This window comes from Erpetoichthys calabaricus, chromosome 3 (genome assembly GCF_900747795.2).
Source record: "Erpetoichthys calabaricus chromosome 3, fErpCal1.3, whole genome shotgun sequence".
Taxonomy (NCBI): Eukaryota; Metazoa; Chordata; class Cladistia; order Polypteriformes; family Polypteridae; genus Erpetoichthys; species Erpetoichthys calabaricus.
Window position 1 is genome coordinate 161338296 of NC_041396.2, and position 19640 is coordinate 161357935.

Below are 19640 nucleotides of genomic sequence, written 5' to 3' on the forward strand. Positions count from 1 at the left end.
CATTTTGAAGAAGATACACTTGATTTTTTCAGCTTGTTCAGTTTTGTGATTTTTTTTATCAGCAGCAAGTGATGCTCGTGTGCGATTTCGTCTGAATTTTCAGAGATATCCTGTTTGATTGAACTCTTACTTTGCTCTTGCTTGAATAAGAAATACAGCTGAAAGAAGTGAAGTTCCATTCGTCCATCCCAGATTAGTTTCTGTTTATATCAGATGAGAGGGATTTGTGTAAAGAAAAATAGAGACTTCATTTTTGTTTTGTTTTGCCTTTTTTCCCCCAACAGGTTAAAAATTCTTCTTGACCTTCTCTCTATCCTTTTCACATGACAGGTGAAGGTTTCAAAAGTGAGTTGTTTTTGGTGTAGTGTGCTGCCATCAATTAACAAACTAACACTTGAATCCGATTCTGTTTATTTCTGGAATTGCAAATATGGACTTTGTGTTGGTGCATTTGGTATTAAGTCTAATGGCACTGGCAACACACAGAAACTGGCAGACTTTAGGTAGAGCAGGATGTCGATTTTGAAAGAAGGTTGAACATTTAATAAAGCACAGATTTGAAATTATAATTTGCATCCAACAAAGTGACAAAATGTGCCCAACACATTTTACTAATATAGCTGAACTGCAGATGTGTTTTAATAGGTGTAAGAAATCAAAAGTGGCTTTGCAGGAGTTTTCTGCTTTATCATGTTATTCAGATCAATATGTAGTTTTTAATTTGATTATGTTGGCTAGATTTTTTTAGTATAATGATAATAGTAATAATGCTTTTTAGTTTTATAGCACCAGCTCGAAGCACTTCACTGAAATTCAGAATGGACAACAGGGCACATACAGCATTGGATACAAATACTATCTGCATAAATACCAAATAAATTTATAAATACACAATATACAAAGCTTTGAAATACAATAAGTGACAATAAACAAGAACAAAATACAAAAGTATGAGTACTACAAGAAAAAACCCAGAACAAATAACATAATTTGTGGTAGAAGCGCAAATTTTATCTGGGTATCTGGACAGAGTAGCTAAACCGTAGAAATGGTTAGAATATTTGTATTTGTCAGTAATATAATGTTCTCAAAGCTTAATTCTTCTCTAGATAGATAGATAGATATTTTACTAATCCCAGGGGGAAATTCACATACTCCAGCAGCAGCATACTGATACAAAAACAATATTAAATTAAAGAGTAATAAAAATGCAGGTAAAAACAGACAATAACTTTGAATAATGTTAACGTTTACCCCCCCGGGTGGAATTGAAGAGTCGCATAGTTTGGGGGAGGAACGATCTTCTCAGTCTGTCAGTGGAGCAGGACAGTGACAGCAGTCTGTCGCTGAAGCTGCTCTTCTGTCTGGAGATGACACAGTTTAGTGGATGCAGTGGATTCTCCATAATTGATAGGAGCCTGCTGAGCACCCGTCATTCTGCCACGGATGTCAAACCGTCCAGCTCCATGCCTACAATAGAGCCTGCCTTCCTCACCAGTTTATCCAGGCGTGAGGCGTCCTTCTTCTTAATGCTGCCTCCCCAACACACCACCACGTAGAAGAGGGCGCTCGCCACAACCGTCTGATAGAACATCTGCAGCATCTTATTGCAGATGTTGAAGGGTTACTTTGTCTCTAAGTATGTCGATTACCATTTGGAATCTGATTTTTATTATTTACTGTACTTAATAATTGTATCTTTGTGCAAAGTAATGCAACTAGTGAGCATTCTTATTTTCAAAACAGAATAAAATATGAGGTGGTGCTTACTCTGGGAGGTTAATCTGTTAAGCAGCGCTTTGTGCAACTAAAGGGTCTGTCAGGTGGCTGTTCTTTTCCAGTTACTTTAAGAATATAGCTGATATGTGGTATAGGGGTGGCATGGTGGCACAGTGCTAGTGCTGCTGCCTTGCAATAAGGAGGCCCAGGTCCAACATCCCAGGTGTCCCTGGATGTGGTTTGCATATTCTTCCCATTTGGATTCACGTCCACAGTCTAAAGATATGCAGGTTGATGGATTAGCAATACTAAATTTGTCCATGTGTGTGTGTGTGTGTGTGTGGTGTGTTCATCCTGTGGTGGACTGCTTACCTCTCCAGGGATTGTTCCTGCCTTGTTCCTCGTGCAGTTTAGTGAGTGTTTGCAAGGCATTCCAACTCAACACAGCAAGATTATTTTGTCCAGCAGACTTTTGACTTATAATGCTAGATAGAAGAGTGGACAGACGCTTGCAAGAAGGTGGTGCTTCAGGAAATAAAACTGCATGAAACCAACTTCAAACTGTGGTATAGGCCTTGAACATCAAGTAGGAACAGAAGGCCAAAAGTATGCCTTTGTCTTTGCTTGATGGCAATGAGAGGTCCTATCTTTTTCCATAGTAACTTTGTAAGTTAAGTCTTTAACACTGTGTGACTCTTTGTGAGTGTGTGTGTGTTGGTGCCTGCCTTCAAGCATGCCTGCATGTGCTCACCACATTGATTTGCTTTCCCCAATGCTCCTGCGTTTTTATTCTTCATTCTTTTAATCTATACAAAGTGGATGCGTTAAGGGCTGAACAGCTTTACACAAATGAATACCCCACCGCTATATTTTATCAGAATGCACTGGACTGGCATTTTTTTCTATTTATACCTGATTGATAAAATCTAAATGTTTTATAGTTTGTGCATTATATCAAGTGTTCCATCTTAGCTCTTCCTTGTGTATGTGGGTCTACTTTCATATCTGTGATTTAAATTTTATTTAAGGAGTGCTGCCATCTCCTGTTGTGATGCTGCTACTGCTGCCAACATGAATGGGACTATGCAAGGTATTGGTGTTGGCAGGCTCACCTATCTGCTAGCATGGTCAAGACGTACTGCCAAGAGGGTCATCCATACTTGCAGCACAGTCACCTTGTGATTGCTTGCTGTTTAATGATCAAAAGAAGTATATTGGAGTGTGATCTTCAAGTTGGAGAGCCGTGACAGAGGTATTCATGTGACAACACACTGTGAATTTGAGTATCAGTGTAGGCAGCCATGGAAGAAAAAGGTAGAAAATAGAAAATAAATGCCAGATTGACATGCCCATCTGCTTTTTAAAACACATGAAAAAGTACAAAAAACTGGCTAAAGGATTAGGAGATGGAACACCATTTAAACAATGGTAAGATCAACACTATGATGACAGAGAATCAGGCACCAAAGCTAGAACACTAGGCATACACGTAGTAGTGATCAAAAGCACAAGTTAACTTCATCCCAACAATCTTGGATGTCGCCCTGGTTAATAAAGAGCTGAATTGACAACTTTCAGGACCACACCCTTTAACAACCAGGATCCCAACAAATATGGTATTGTGGTAACGCAAAATGGATTAGTAACAAAATATACTTTATTCCAGAAGTTATATAAAATCCAACACACATGCAAAAATGATCTCTGATATCAAAACTCCCAAATGGAAGAAAGTAAATTCACAGAAAACATTTATTAAACAAGAAAAACAATTGTGGCCAAAAATTTTGAGAATGACACAAGTATTACTTTTCACAAAGTTTGCTGCTTCAGTGTTTTTAGATCTTTTTGTCAGATGTTTCTATGGTATACTGAAGTATAATTACAAGCATTTCGTAAGTTTCAAAGGCTTTTATTGACAATTACATTAAGTTTATGCAAAAAGTCAATATTTGCAGTGTTGGCCCTTCTTTTTCAAGACCTCTGCAATTCGCCCTGACATGCTGTCGATCAACTTCTTGGCCAAATCCTGACTGATGGCAGCCCATTCTTGCGTAATCAATGCTTGGAGTTCCAAGATCGCGTCCAAGATCAACCATCCAAGAACAGTTTGGTGATGAACAATGGCTTTTCCAGCATGATGGAGCACCGTGACATAAAGCAAAAGTGATAACTAAGTGGCTCGGGGAACAAAACATCGAAATTTTAGGTCCATGGCCAGGAAACTCCACAGACTTTAATCTCATTGAGAACTTGTGGTCAATCCTCAAGAGGCGGTTGGAGAAACAAAAACCCACAAATTCTGACAAACTCCAAGCATTGATTATGCAAGAATGTCAATAATTGTCAATAAAAGCCTTTAAAACGTATGGAATGCTTGTAATTATACTTCAGTATACCATAGAACCATCTGACAAAAAGATCTAAAAACACTGAAGTAGCAAGCTTTGTGAAAACAAATACTTGTGTCATTCTCAAAACTTTTGGCCATGACTGAACATTTTTTTTTAAAGTTGTCTACTTTGTAACAGTGGGCTTGTAAGGTCAAGTAAACAGACAATTAGTCAACATTATGCTGTGCTATTGTAAGTGAAAAAGTTTTTCCCAGCACTATTTAATCTTCTTACTACTGGTTATAAAATCTCTGCCTACCTCAATACTGTCTTTAAGGTTGTAGCATTTTAGTTCACACTTGATGGATACGAAGGGATCTGCAGTGTTACAGACAAACAGACAAAGGAAAAAATGTGTGTGTGTATATATATATATATATATATATATATATATATATATATATATATATAATTTATTTAGATTATATGTAATATGTTTTTTCTTTCTTCCTTTCTTGTTGATTTTAATAATTAATTCTGTACTTTTTGTTCCTACTATCTCCTGTAATATCACTCATACTACACATATAGTACTGATACTATACAGGCAGTGCTTTATGTAGTGATGTTTTTTGCTGGCATCAGTAGTAATCATATTTTAATGACATTTTGTTGCATTAGTGTAATGACGCTTGTTTAAAACATTTTAAAGATAAATATATAAAGCATGAAAGTGAATTTGAATATCATTCATAACTAGAATGGACAAATGGAAAACACCCCAAGAATTCAGCTTGACCTTATCCTTTTCATGGTTTAAGCAGTACTGGTAACATGTACAATTTTCCATGAAAATGTACTTTGTACAGTATTTGCATATTTGCAACAGACTTGCTTAATTTGTTATTCCATTGGTGCTGACTGTAGAGCAGATTAGCAGGTAAAACCTTATGGTTCATTGAAACTGGGCACATTGTGGAACTAAAATATTCTGAAATGTTTCATATTGCAGAATAGAACGATCACTTCTGTGTGGTGTTTTGTTTTCATCTCAACCATCTATCCTTTTTAAAATATTGTACAGAATGTTTCAAGCTTTTAGTATAAAAAACGGAAGTAATTAGTCTTTGTTTGAAATTTCCTCTTTTATAGTATACTGAATCAAAAAGCACTTCACGTACAGTAGCGTGATTAACAAAGCAGTGCGTTGAAAATTTTATTGACGTAGAACTGGTAACACCCAGCCATCACATTTTTTTGACCCTGCAATACAGAGTATGGAGGAAATGAACACTTGGTGGACATTAGGTTAAAATAGTAATAATTCAGTAGGTAATGTAGAGCATAATTTAGAACTGTAAAATTCAGATAATTACATTTTATTTCACATTTCCAATATAATTAGACGTATATTGCTGTACCACTCCAGTCTACCTTTAATATTTTGTATTTATGTGTATTATAGTCTCATTTTCTTTTAAAAGCCTTGTGATGTTATCTGAAACAAAACTATATAAACAAAAAAATAAGAAAAATTAATGGATTAAAGACAACAGTGGGCAATTCCATTTTCTGAATTTGATATGTAACATGTGAAGTCTTCAGTTTGGACACTGGTGCTCAGACTGAAAGAACCTTGCAAACATGTATAGAGTTGCAGGGAGCAGTGGAACATCAAGGCTATGAGAGTTTTCACCAAGACAAGTAACTTGACACTATGGGATTTGGAATCTGAACTTGAACCATACATTATTCAAGCATTAACACTTCTCATAATTTTCATGTTGTCTCGTGTCTTCAGTAGATTTGTAGTGTCGGCTAGTACTGCATGTACAATAAATGTGGTCAGCATTTCCCTTTCATGATCTATTGTTTTGATCAAATAATCTCTATAGGATGACTTTTACTTAACGTTGAGTGATTTCAACTTTCTGAATGGTTTGCATTGGATCCTTTTGGTGTCTGTTTAGTAAGCCATGCATACTAGCATGAAATGGACAGACACAATGATTTATAGTCATTTGAGCTATAGAGCTTGGGGAATTACTTTCTAAGTCTTCATATAGCTTTGCTTTGTTTTTAATCTCACACAGCTGACTCTTCAATACAAATGCGTTTTCAGTTTATAGTGCCGCCGCTATAAAAAAAAAAAAAAATCCCTGGGTGGATGCCATTTGGCCCAAGCATTGAATTTTAGCAAAGAATCTGTATGACTCCAGCTTGCCTCAGAAAAGCTTTTAATAAACCGTGGTTTTGATTTCATTAATGCCGAAGAATGTAACTTTATGAGTTTTCTTGGATTTTACTTGCTTTGTTTCTTTCAGAATCAGATGGTAGAAAATGTAGCCGTGGCGGTGAGATGTGAGGGGTAGTTTATATATTTTTTTTTAATCTGTTCTCCAAAGTTGAGGTTTATATGGCAAGCACAAGTTTGAAGTGGGTTAAGTTGTCAGAGATTAAATAACTTAACAAGTTTCTGTTATTCCACCCAAACTTCCATGTGCATTTTTCAATTTGCTTTTCCTATGATGGAGCCCTAGGTTATTTGATTTGTAACCAGTGCAGCCAGAATAGGCTACAGCTTCCTACCAATAAAATAGTCTTATAGATTGTGTTGTCTGTTGATGAATTTGGGCCACTAAATAACTTAAAAAAAAAAAAAAAAAGAAATCTATTTTTGAAAAACTCCTTTAACCAGTGGGCAGGCTAGCGACTTAACTGTAAATACAAACTACTAGATCAAGTAAAATCTACACACAGTTACCCCTTTAATGCATCTCCTAGCTAGTAAGGTTGCCAGGAACAAGTGTCCAAAGTCCCTGATAAGACCTTAGAGGGAGTAGCAGATGTCTTGCACATTCAAGTGTGGCAAAACAAAGGCAGGTAGAGGATGGCAAGCTCTGTACACATACTTGGTGACCCCGAAGGACAACCGATAGGGTTACCAGTACAAGAGAGACTAAGCAGTAGAACTAAAAGTATTGTCACATATACAGAGTACAGTATGATAAAAATACTTGCAAAGTCCCACCAATATGTCACATTGTGGAACATGTAATGCTACAGGGCATGCCACTCGGCAGGTGCTAGGATAACTAAACCTACTTTTCAGAGATTGATTGCAGGCACAATTGTCTAGTAGGTATCCCTAAGAAATATTGATCAAGTGGTTCAAGCACATGGCTACCAGCTGGAAAAAGCGTAGTTTAAGTTACCCATTTGTTGGACAGCTTAGGGAGGATTGTCAGGAGAGAAGTACTCTTTCATGTAAATGATAGGGGACAACATAATAATAATAATAATACATTTTATTTCAAGGTGCCTTTCTAAACACCCAAGGATACCGTACAGATAATTAAAACATAAAACCAACAAAAACATGAATGTACACATACATATACACTAGCCATCCCACATGGCTTCGCCCGCATATTAGTGAAACAGGACAGTGAGGAGGGCCCATCCAGCTCTCTACTCCTTACGTCACTCTTCCCCCTCCCCTTGGCCCGCAGCCTTTATCTTGGATTAGCGTATATATATCGCTCCTGCGAGCGAACAATGATTCTTAGTGCAATGAGAGAAGTCACAAAATCAACTGGAATGTTCAAGCAAATTATAGAAAAAAAAAGATTTAAATCCATTAAGTAGTTCTCTCATTCGCTAACTAAGTGGGGTTAAGGTTACGCCCTGAGGCAAGACGCATGAGTGAGGAGGGCCCCATGCCCCTCCCCGCAGCCTGATTAGTCTCTCTCGGATTTGCGCTAAAAAAATCGGTACCGCAAGCGAACTATGATACTTAGCGTCACAAAATCAACGTAATGTTCAAGCAAATTGTAGAAAAAAAACCCGATCTAAATCCGTTAAGTAGTTCTCTCGTGAATAGTGGACAGATATACAAACAGGTCAAAAAAACTATAAGAAATTTTGCGCTTGGACCACGAAATTTTCAAAACCGTTTCCTACATTCCAAATTTCAAGTCCCAAGTCCTCATGGTTTGGGAGATTTTGTGATGAGTGAGTCAGTGGTATTTGGCTTTTATATATATATATATATATATATATATATATATATATATATATATATATATATATATATATATATATATATATATATATAATATATATATAGAGAGAGAGAGATAGATAGATATATATATAGAGATAGATAGATATATACATTATATCTATCTACTAGCAAAATACCCACGCTTTGCAGCGGAGAAGTACTGTGTTAAAGAGGTTATGTAAACATATATATACATAAACATACTGTATATACATAAATATATACATATACACATCCACATATATATACATATATCAACATATATATACACATACATATATATATATATATATATATACACACACACGCAGACACATATACATATATATACATATACATATTTGTATATCTACATATATATACACATATATACATATATATACATATTTGTATATCTACATATATATAAACATATATACATATATATACATATTTGTATATGTACATACATACACATATATCTATCTATCTATATATATATATATATATAGCTGATTACCCAGTGGATTCGCTGACTGAGTGCAAGAGAAAAAAATAAAATGTATGTATAAAATAAGTTTAATTGCCAAATTTATTTTTCCACAAATAAAGAGCACTTACAATAACATAGAAATCAATATAAACAACATTAACATCATTATCATTTGAGAATATGAAGTAATATATAAGAAGCACATTGCATATAAATATAAATTATTAAACAGTAAAATGTTCTTCTATAAAACACTACTGTGGCTATTCGTTTGTCTGTCCAGGATTTTAAATGAGCTGTAGCTCGCAAACCGTTTCACCTATTGACTTGAAATTTGGTACACAGATACTACGTCACGTCTACTATTCGCTTTCCCACACATATGAATACATATATATATATATATATATATACACATACATATACACACACATACACATATATACATATACATACATAGTGCGTTGCAACACGGGCTGCGATTGTTACATGGGAGGGAGAGGACAAATCACAGCTTCCCGCTTTCTAATCGGGCTTGTGATTGCTGCTTTGACGGATGCCCAGATCCCACAGTATTTCCCCTTAGGAGAGGCGTTAGGCAAGTGTAATTGAATAGCGGTGCTGCAAGTTATTACTCTTTTTATCTTTATTTTATTTTATTGTAGAATCAACTCACAGCTGCGCGCACCAGTGCGTGCGTGGCGGATGCGTACGGCTGACGTTTTCATTGTCTACCACCTTCGCTAATCATTCTTGAGGCAGATTGAAGAGTTAAGTGCCAGCTTAACTGAAAAATTAAAGAAAACATACTAAGTTTTAAAAAAAATCAGTTTTAACGGGTAAAGATGCCGACGAAAGAAGAGAAGCAGCGGGACGCTAGGGTCAAGAGCTGCTCATTAAGCAGCAAGCTCATCAACCTCTGAGCAAACGAATGGTAAACGTACAGAGAAAGAGGATAAATACTATGAATGGTCATGTCAAGTGTATTCACTCCACGTTATCGTGCAGTGCGCTGTTACTGGTATTTTGATAAAAGAATCTGAATAACATATAAGAAGCGTATAAATTATTAAACAGTAAAACATTAACATTTAAGAAGTAAAGATACATTGAGTACTACTGTAGTGCTTTCGGGTATAGTACATTTTTTGTTTGCCCATTACATGCATAAATGTATACATTTTTTGGTGTACCTACCCAAGAACACGCGACATGACCCGGCAGTTAAAAATTTATCGCTCCAGTAATTTTAACTCTGTTACAAAGTCATCTAATATGGTATTGCAAACGGCAGCGGGAGCGTTTCTATAAACTCAATTTAAACTTACTGTTTACACCGTGCTTTGAAGATGCATAGTATGCGACACGTGTTTCGCCGTAATTGTGGGCTCATCAGGAGTACACAGTCACTGCACTCCCTTACGGGAATCGATCCTCGGACGTAGAGGCGAAGCCCCTAACGTTGTGCCACGGTGTGAGGTTCGTTCATTTGACAGCATATAGATCGGGGTAATTACATTGCAGGCATTCGTAGTCTGATTCACAATCTGATTGTATGGGTGGTTACCTACCAGGTAACGCTTGTGGTTGGTGAGCAAGTCGGCTAACTTCTGTCACGGTGCCCTCTTTCAGTTGCGAGAAGCAGATCATACAATGGTTGAAATAGTTTAATATATATAGCAAAATCACCGCGCTTCGCAGGGGCGAATATGGTATTGCAAACGGCAGCGTTTCTATAAACTTAAAGTTACGGTTTATACCGTGCCTTGTTTCATATTCTTTTCCTACCTTCTCAATTGTGTAATGTGTTTTTTGAACAGGTTTGATTCATGGAAGAGATCACTCCTGCTGCGTTCAGTCACTTCACGTGAGCCACTGTCTTGTGTGATGTTGCGATGTCCACGGGTTTATTTAATGTTAGCTAAGACCCGGCAGTTAAAAGTTTCTCGCTACAGCAATTTTAACTCTGTTACAAAGTGATGCAAACTCTCGTTTATACCTCGTGTCTTCTCATTAAACTTGTATCTCGCGAATATGGCATTGCAAACGGCAGCGGGAGCGTTTCTATAAAGTTAAGGTTACGGTTTACACCGTGCTTTTTTATACCTCGTGTCTTCTCATTAAACTTGTATCTCGCGAATATGGTATTGCAAACGGCAGCGGGAGCGGTTCTATAAAGTTAATTTAGACTTACGGTTTACACCGTGCTTTTTTATACCTCGTGTCTTATGAAGATGCTTGTATGCGTCACTCACTCGCTTCTTATTGTTTCGCTGCCTTGTCAATTGTGTAATGAATGTTTTCTTCTGTGCTCTTTGGGGCTCCTCCTTCTTTTCTACGTACTGAGTTCACAGTCAGTTCACGTGATTACGTGGGAGGCGTGATGACGCGACACGCAACTCAGTCTCCTACGGCCATCTTGCTGCCTACCATTACAGTATATGGACAAAAAAGAGGTTCCAGTTATGACCATTACGCGTATAATTTTGAAATGAAAACTGCCTAACTTTTGTAAGTAAGCTGTAAGGAATGAGCCTGCCAAATTTCAGCCTTCCACCTACACGGGAAGTTGGAGAATTAGTGATGAGTGAGTCAGTCAGTCAGTCAGTCAGTCAGTGAGGGCTTTGCCTTTTATTATTATAGATCTATCTATCTATCTATCTATCTATCTATCTATCTATCTATCTATCTATCTATCTATCTATCTATCTATCTATCTCTATCTATATATATATCTATAGATATATATATATATATATATATCTATAGATATAGATATATATATATATATCTATAGATATAGATATATATATCTATAGATATATATATATATATATATATATATATATATATATATATATATATATATATATATATATATATATATATATATATATATATATATAGATATATATAGATTTATACTGTATATATATATATATATATATATATATATATATATATATAGATATATATAGATATATACTGTATATATATAGATATATATATAGATATATATAGTTATATACTGTATATAGATATATATAGATATATATATATATATATAGATAGATATATATATAGATATATAGATATCTATGGAACTGTAAATACAGCAATAAGAATATAGCCTAAGGTCATGTAGTGTAAGCTTATCTAAATAGATAAGTCTTAAAATGAGATTCGAAAATAGCCCCTGAAGTTACCTGTGAGGGAGTGAGTGTGCAGTCTGCACAGTTAGAATTGCAGTATTGCAGCTCAGCAAACACTGACCTGCGGGTGGAGAGCTCTCTGTGTTTTTCTGCAACAAATTTTCCTTTCAGTTTGAATCAACTACAGCAGATATAAAATACATCTTCCCAAGTCAGTCGTATTGTTTATTGAATGTGATTTATGTAGTGTTTATTCACTGATTGACTTGGCCACTGGCAAGTTCATTAAGCAGACAATTTATTTGTTGTATCTGGTGTAACAAGGAGCTATATTGCACCCGACCCAACACAGACTGACACAGATGCACGTATAAAATAAACAAAAGACTTTTATTTTCTTTCACCTGTGGGGCATGTCTTCCCCGTGAACCCCACAGGCACAACACAGTCCCAAAACAGACTCTCCAACACACCACTCTCTGGTACCACCACCACCACTCCTCCCGTCAAGCTTCGTCCTCCTCCTCCCGACTCTGGCCGTGGAGTGGTGGTTGCTGGCTCCTTTTATGGCCCACCCGGAAGTGCTCCAGGTGCTTGATCACCTGTTTCCAGTTGCACTCCCAGGTGGGGCTAAAGATTAGTCCAGCTGGGCTCAGAGACCCATGCAGCGCCTCCTGGGGGCCACCCCTGATCCCAACAGGGCTGTGGAGAACTCCATCTCCCATGGAGCCCTGCGAGAAGCTGAGGCACCACCGTCAGCCAGGGAGGCTGCCACCAAGCGTCCCGGGGGAGGTATTGAGCAGCCCATGGTTGTTCCCCCAGAACATACATCGAAGGAGCGTCCTGGCTGGGCATGGGACCCTACGTCCGCCACACTGGACAAATGCTGTAGTGCAAACTTTTGTTCCAACGCTACTCACTGGCATGAGTTAATCTACTTAACATCGCTAAAAAAACAATTGTTGGACAGCTAAGCGAGTGCAAGTGAGTTACTTATTCTACTGATGTCTTGTATCATGTTATACCAAAGCGCTTCCTCTTCAGGTGTTGACGCATGGAACTGGTGCTGTCATGGAGGGATATCCGTATTTGTACATAGTAAACAACAAACCCTTTTTACAATTATTCTAGTGAATTCTTCCTTTTGGGCCAGGATTAAATGATTAAGAAAATACAATTAAATTAATTTTGAAGCTGATTATGTACCTTGATAAAAAGAATATGTGTCTTTGTGTCTGCACAGTTGCTATATCTCTGTCATTCCAAAAGATGCTGCATCACAAACTTTTTTAGTTGTATAAAAAGCACTGCATTTGTCATTCCCACAGATCACAAACATTAACACTGCTTTTATGATTGCCATACCAAATGGCATATAACAGAGGCATATGCATTGCACGGTGCACTGCAAACGTTAATGCTGAGACCTATGTTGATTACTTATGTTTTAGACAGGTAGCACAGCTAGTTTGATTATAATCAAACAATCATGGTGGCCCTATTCACGGGAGATGAGGACATGATTCTGAAAGCTCAACTTCACTGGACTGTCCATGTCATTCACATGGAGAGCTTGGGTATCCCACAGCAACTTCTTTATGCAGTTCTTGCACAGGGCCGCAGAAAGACAGGATGTCCAAAGAAAGACTACAAGGACTGTATCAAAGACAGCTGGAAATATTGTGAAATCCCTGCAAAAGAGCTTGAGCTTCATGCTGAGAACAGACTGCCATGGCAGGCTATGATACGGAAAGCCTGTATATTCCTTCAAAAACAGCCAGAGGGAACAAATCACTGGTTCCAGGGAACACAGAAAGGCCATAGCACTTGCACCCATTACAACGTCTTTCAAGTGCCTTCGTTGACCTCAAGTGTGCACCTCAAAAATTGGGCTTGACAGCCATACCCGAGCCCATCGACAAAAAATGTACAACCTATGACTTCTTCGAAATTGAAAGTCTGCCTGCGAAGATGATATACTTTTTACCTGAGAAACAACAGGTCTGCTTGTCTTCTTGTGAACCCAAGAATGCTTATGTTGTCTTTTGGAATACTGTATAGTGTTGCTTATTCCTAGTTAAAAATATGTTCTTGGTAATTCTAAATTGGCCAAGTGTGAGTCTGGATGTTTGTGGGCCCAGCGATGGAGTGGTGCCCTGGTTTCTGGCCCTGGGTGCTGTGTTTCTGCGACTGGCAGTGGTTGGCTATGATCGTGAATGCATTAAATGGGTTTGAGAAGTTATGTTTAGATGTTTCAAGTTGATCATTTAGGTCTAAGCCTTGATCCTTTTAAGAGCCCTTAAATCCTCCTTCATGAAGAACATGAGTTTTCATATAAACAGTTTAGCCTACACGTGAGACTAAGTGCAGCTGACATAAAAGCTCAGGCAGCAACAAATGACATTTTGAAAGTTAAATATATACCCAGGAGCTTTGGTGCTATTATACCAGACTTTCCAGACAGGAGATTTCCTTCTTACCTGCAAGCCTCAGGATTATGATATACTGGAGATATGCCATAGCGCATGCACTGCTGGTACTACTGGGTGTTTTCTAAAGGTGGACACTAAAAACATATACTAGTAGACAGTTTGAGATTATTTTCCTCATCTTTTAAAAATTTTTTATAATTTAAACAATTGGGAATCAAGTTGTGATGTGTTGAATTGTCTGAAACAGTGGGTTGTGGTGTAAGGATTGATTTTTTATTTAGGTGATGTTAAACATGGGTGTCAGTGCTGACATCACTGCTCTTTTTAGATTTGTTATTGTCCAGGTCCTTCTGTGACGATTTTGCTGACATTGGATAAATTTCAGATTTGTGTAGATATGTAAAATAATATTCTCAAACGTACTTAATTCAGGATTGCAGGAGGGCCAAAGTTTGCCTTGGCAGCACTTGGTGCAAGGCAGAAAATAGCCCTGGTAATGACATCTGCCCATTTCAGGACCCATTCACTTGCACTCACATAGGGCCAGTTTTGAACTTCTAGTTATCCTACTTGCAGGTATGTGCGGACTCCTAATGGATGATGAATGGGTGTAGAGTTCAATCCTTTGGCACTGGATGCATAAAACAGCCACCAAACTGCCCTGTGTGGATATGTGATTAATAAAAGGTATTGGGTAGATTTACAAACAGGATGTTAAATATTGCAAATCATTACACACGTGGAGGATCTTGGACCTTGACGTTAACACAAGCAAAAAATAGTGGGCTCCTAATTGTCCAAAATCAGCTATCCACTTTAAAAGCAGGACATACTGTAACCATGCTGGGCATAGTTCAGAGAGGAACGTGTCATCTTATTCCAGGAATGTGATATTAAATATGCAGAGAGATTAAAGGAAGTGAACCTTTTCATCTCGATCAAACAAAGGTTAAGAGTTGACATAATAGCAGTGTTTAAAATGATAAAGGGAATAAGTAAGGTTAAATTACAGTAAGATCTTAAACATGCAGATAGGAGATGTTCAAGAGTAAATTTCACACCAATTACATAAAATAAAACCTCTGCATACAAAGAAATAAGCTACAAAGTACTAGAGTTAAATAGCATGGTGACATTCAAGCTTGTTGTTACAAAACCTCAGCCTAGCTGAAGCCTTTCTTAGATGGAAATTGGTTACGTATGCTTTCAGTGCTTGCAACTGGGTATGCTGGTCTATTTTTTGAATTGTTCTTTTTTTTTTTTGTTCATTTTTGAAGAGCGGCACGGTAAAGCATTGATTGCAGTCTGGTTTCAAATCCTGTATCTGGGGGAGTTTGCTTAATCTGTCCTTGTCTGCATGGGCTTTTTTTTCCAGGTACGCTGCTCTTCCTGCCAAATCCCAAAGATACATGTGATGGATTCACTGGTATGTGTTCCCTAGTCCTGTGTGTGCCTGAGTGAATATGTTAAGTTGATGAATTGTCCTTTACAAGTGTTTTAGAAGGCAGTTTTTGGTGTACCACTGCATGCCCCTTACTGGCCCTTTTGCTAGTGAGGCTTATCTGGGCTTGTTTGCCTCACGTTTTGAGCACAGTGTTGGAGCTGTCAACAACTGAGCTTCTTCTTGTAATCTGTGATGAATTTCACAATTTTATTTATTTATTTACCCTCCTGTGTATTCCTTGCTTTGTATTATACACCATGTGCTGACCACAGTATTGTTTGTTGTTTTCATTCTTTTTTTATCTGGTTGGTTTATTGACTTTTTTCCCTTCATCTGACCATGTTTTCATGTCCTCTGGTTATCAGCCTCCAGCTAACAAATGTTTCTTTAAACAACGTTGCCAGCTGCTCTGGTGACACACAACATGTCATAGGCTGAATCTGCAGCGGTGGCCACTTTTACCTGGGCAGTTTATTTTATATTTTAAGAGCACCCTGCTCGCTTTGCTCGCCCGCCCCTGTGTGGGCACTACACGCCGGTCATTTCCTGGATCTGCTGCTTGCAATGAATCGTGCTGTGCTTTTGGAATAACATGAATATCAGCTCTGTCTTTGATATCTCCGTCTTTCAAAACTACTATCACTGACAATTTGTCACATGTTGGTTTATTATATATGTAAGCGTGATCTTTCGGATTCATATAGAAATCCAAGAAAACTTCTTTGTCTATGTTTTTCAGATACATTTTGTGTAAAGTGCGATACTTTTGGATGCATGGATTTGTATCCATTATTGGCTGTAGAATTTCTAATACGTCTGACCGTTTAACTCTTTCGATTCTATGTTGCATCGTTTCTCCATGATCATAAAGCTGACCGAATTGTGCTTTCTTTGAAATTAAACTTGTAGTAGCTCTGTCATATCACCTATGTCCATATATTCAATCTCTTTTCGCTGTTCTGTTATTTCACTGAGTAAAAATTTCCATTTGTTAGCGCTAATGTGATCTTTTACTATCAGTTTTTTGAGACTTTCGAATTTTATTTTTTTTTTATTATTTTTTAAAAATTTTTTATTGATTTTATTTGATTTTATTGAAATCACACAACATTCCATACACATACATCAATTTTACAAGAATAGGATTGAAAACAAATCAACCCCCACCCCTGAGAAAGAGAGCATGGCCAGCAGAATAAAACTGAAGCCTAGTAAAAATAAGCAAATAGATAAGAGTAGGGCGGCACGGTGGCGCAGTGGGTAGCGCTGCTGCCTCGCAGTTGGGAGACCTGTGGACCTGGGTTCGCTTCCCGAGTCCTCCCTGCGTGGAATTTGCATGTTCTCCCCGTGTCTGCGTGGGTTTTCTCCGGGCGCTCCGGTTTCCTCCCACAGCTATTAGTGGATTAGGAGGGATTGTGACACCAAGCGTGTCTGAAAGGCATTTAAAAATCTTGGTCCAAAATGATGTTAGTTTGGTGCAGGCCCAAAACATGTGACCCAGTGAGGCTGGAACTTGATTGCAGCATCCACAGGTTGGATCTTTCCCTGGAAACATTTTGGACAATTGTAAGTGAGACAGATGTGCTCGATATATAATTTTTAGTTGAATAATTGTATGCTTTGCACATATGGAGCTCGAGTGAATTCTCTGCATTGCTACCTTCCAATCCTTTTCCCATTATCCTCTTGGGTCTTTGAATGGGAGGGACTGTAAAATGGTTTTATATATTGCAGAGATGCTGTCTAAGTCCTTGAAACTGATGAATATATTTTCCAGCATAGAGGGAGGTATGAGATGAGGGAAATTGGGCAGGTTCTGTTTAACAAAGTTTCTAATTTGAAGATAGTGAAAGAAATGTGTTGCTGGAAAGTTAAATTTAGAATGTAATTTTTCATAGGATGTAAAGACATTGTCTATGTACAGATCTCTAAGTGATTTAATCCGAAATGTTTTCCAGGCAGCAGCGCAGTGGCGCAGTGGTAGCGCTGCTGCCTCGCAGTTAGGAGACCTGGGTTCGCTTCCTGGGTCCTCCCTGCGTGAAGTTTGCATGTTATCCCCATGTCTGTGTGGGTTTCCTCCGGGCGCTCCGGTTTCCTCCCACAGTCCAAAGACATGCAGGTTAGGTGGATTGGTGATTCTAAATTGGCCCTAGTGTGTGCTTGGTGTGTCCTGCGGTGGGTTGGCACCCTGCCCGGGATTGGTTCCTGCCTTGTACCCTGTGTTGGCTGGGATTGGCTCCAGCAGACCCCCGTGACCCTGTGTTCAGATTCAGCGGGTTGGAAAATGGATGGATGGATGGATGTTTTCCAGACATTAAAAACTGCATATGTTTGCAATGGTTGAAAAATGTGGTTCTCGTGCATTGGTGCCACCGATAAAAGATTCTCTATCTTAAAATGTATCATACATTGGTTCCATATTCTGAATGAGTGAAGCACTATTGGGTTATTAGTATATTGGCGATAATTTGCATTTATTGGGGCGCAAAGCAAGGAATATAAAGATGAACTTAGATATTTGAACTGATCTGCGATGATAAAAGGGAAGGTGTCCAATCTAATATTGTGTGCTTGAGAATTCACTAGAAAGAGCACACTTTTAGTCAGTTTAATTCTGAGACCAGAAATCGTTTGGAATTCTGTTAGTGCTGTTAGGACTGTAGTCACAGTATTTTGTGGGTCTGATATATACAGTACCATATCATCTGCATATAAAGAAATTTTCTGTTCAAGTCCTTCTCTGATAATGCCCTTTATCTCATAAGCATTTCGACAGCGAACTGCCAGTGGTTCAATGGTGATTGCAAATAGCAGAGTTGACAAAGGGCATCCTTGTCTGGTACCACGTTGTTGTTTAAAGTAGTCTGAATTAATGTTGTTAATACAAACTGAAGCTTCTGGATTGGTATACTGTAGTTTAATCCATGCACAAATGTCCGGGCCAAACCTAAATTTCTCCAATGTAGTGAAAAGGTAGTTCCATTCAATCATATCAAATAATTTTTCTGTATCCAAGGATAATAAAATTACAGTATATTACATTAAACAGGCGTTGAAGTTTGGATGCTAAATGTCAGCCTTTAATAAATCCAGTTTGATCTTGTGATATTACTGAAGGCAGCACTTTCTCCATCCTTCAAGCTAGGACTTTGGAGAGTATTTTAACATCATTATTCAGAAGTGAAATTGGTCTGTATGATGCAGATTGTAATACATCCTTATTTTGTTTAGGAAAGACGGTAATTGATGCTTGACGAAAAGTTTGAGGTAGAATTTTATTGTCTCTAGCTTCTGTTAATGTTGCTAATAGGAGGGGAGCTAGCTGAGTGGAGAATTTCTTATAAAATACTGCAGGGTAGCCATCGGGGCCTGCTGCTTTCCCACTCTGAAGTGACTTTATAGCATCTAGTAATTTTGGTAGCGCTAGAGGTTTATCCAATTCCTCTGCACTAAGAGTATCTATTTGTGGTATCTGTAATGCATCCAGAAATGCATTAGATTGTGTCTTGTCTTCTTTAAACTCAGTAGAATATAAGGATTTATAGTAGTCTCTAAATGTGTGCATTATATTTTTATTGTCAATGATTATGTCTCCGTTTGTGTTGATAATTGCTGGGATTGCATTGCAAACTTCTTGCTTGTGGATTTGTTGAGCTAAAAGCTTATTAGATTTCTCTCCATGTTCATAGTAATGATGTCTTGATTAAAAATGAGTTGTTCAGTTTCTTTAGTTGTTAAGAGGTTGAGACTTTCGAATTTTAGTACTTTGATAATCTCTAACCTGCTCTGCATGTGTATAACACCAACGTTTTTGAACCTTTTTACGGTGTTCTACTTTGTCTTCTACTCTTTGTCTTTTCTTCTTCTACTCTTTGTCTTTTATTTCTACCCCTGCTTAGACCTGTTGTTAGGTTTTCAATTCATCTCTTGGCACAAAGTCTCGTCTTGCGGGATATGAATCTATGTCTCTGAAAATGTCTCATCTTGTCTCTCTGAACAAGTCTTGTCTCATCCCAAGATTT

The 19640-nt window shown here is 37.8% G+C and overlaps 1 protein-coding gene across 1 annotated transcript in view; it reads left to right on the plus strand.

The window, feature by feature from the left end:
* prkd3 (protein kinase D3) overlaps nucleotides 1-19640 on the plus strand; it is a 342598-nt gene that overhangs the window by 4411 nt on the left and 318547 nt on the right. The gene's annotated exons all lie outside the window — the stretch shown is intronic.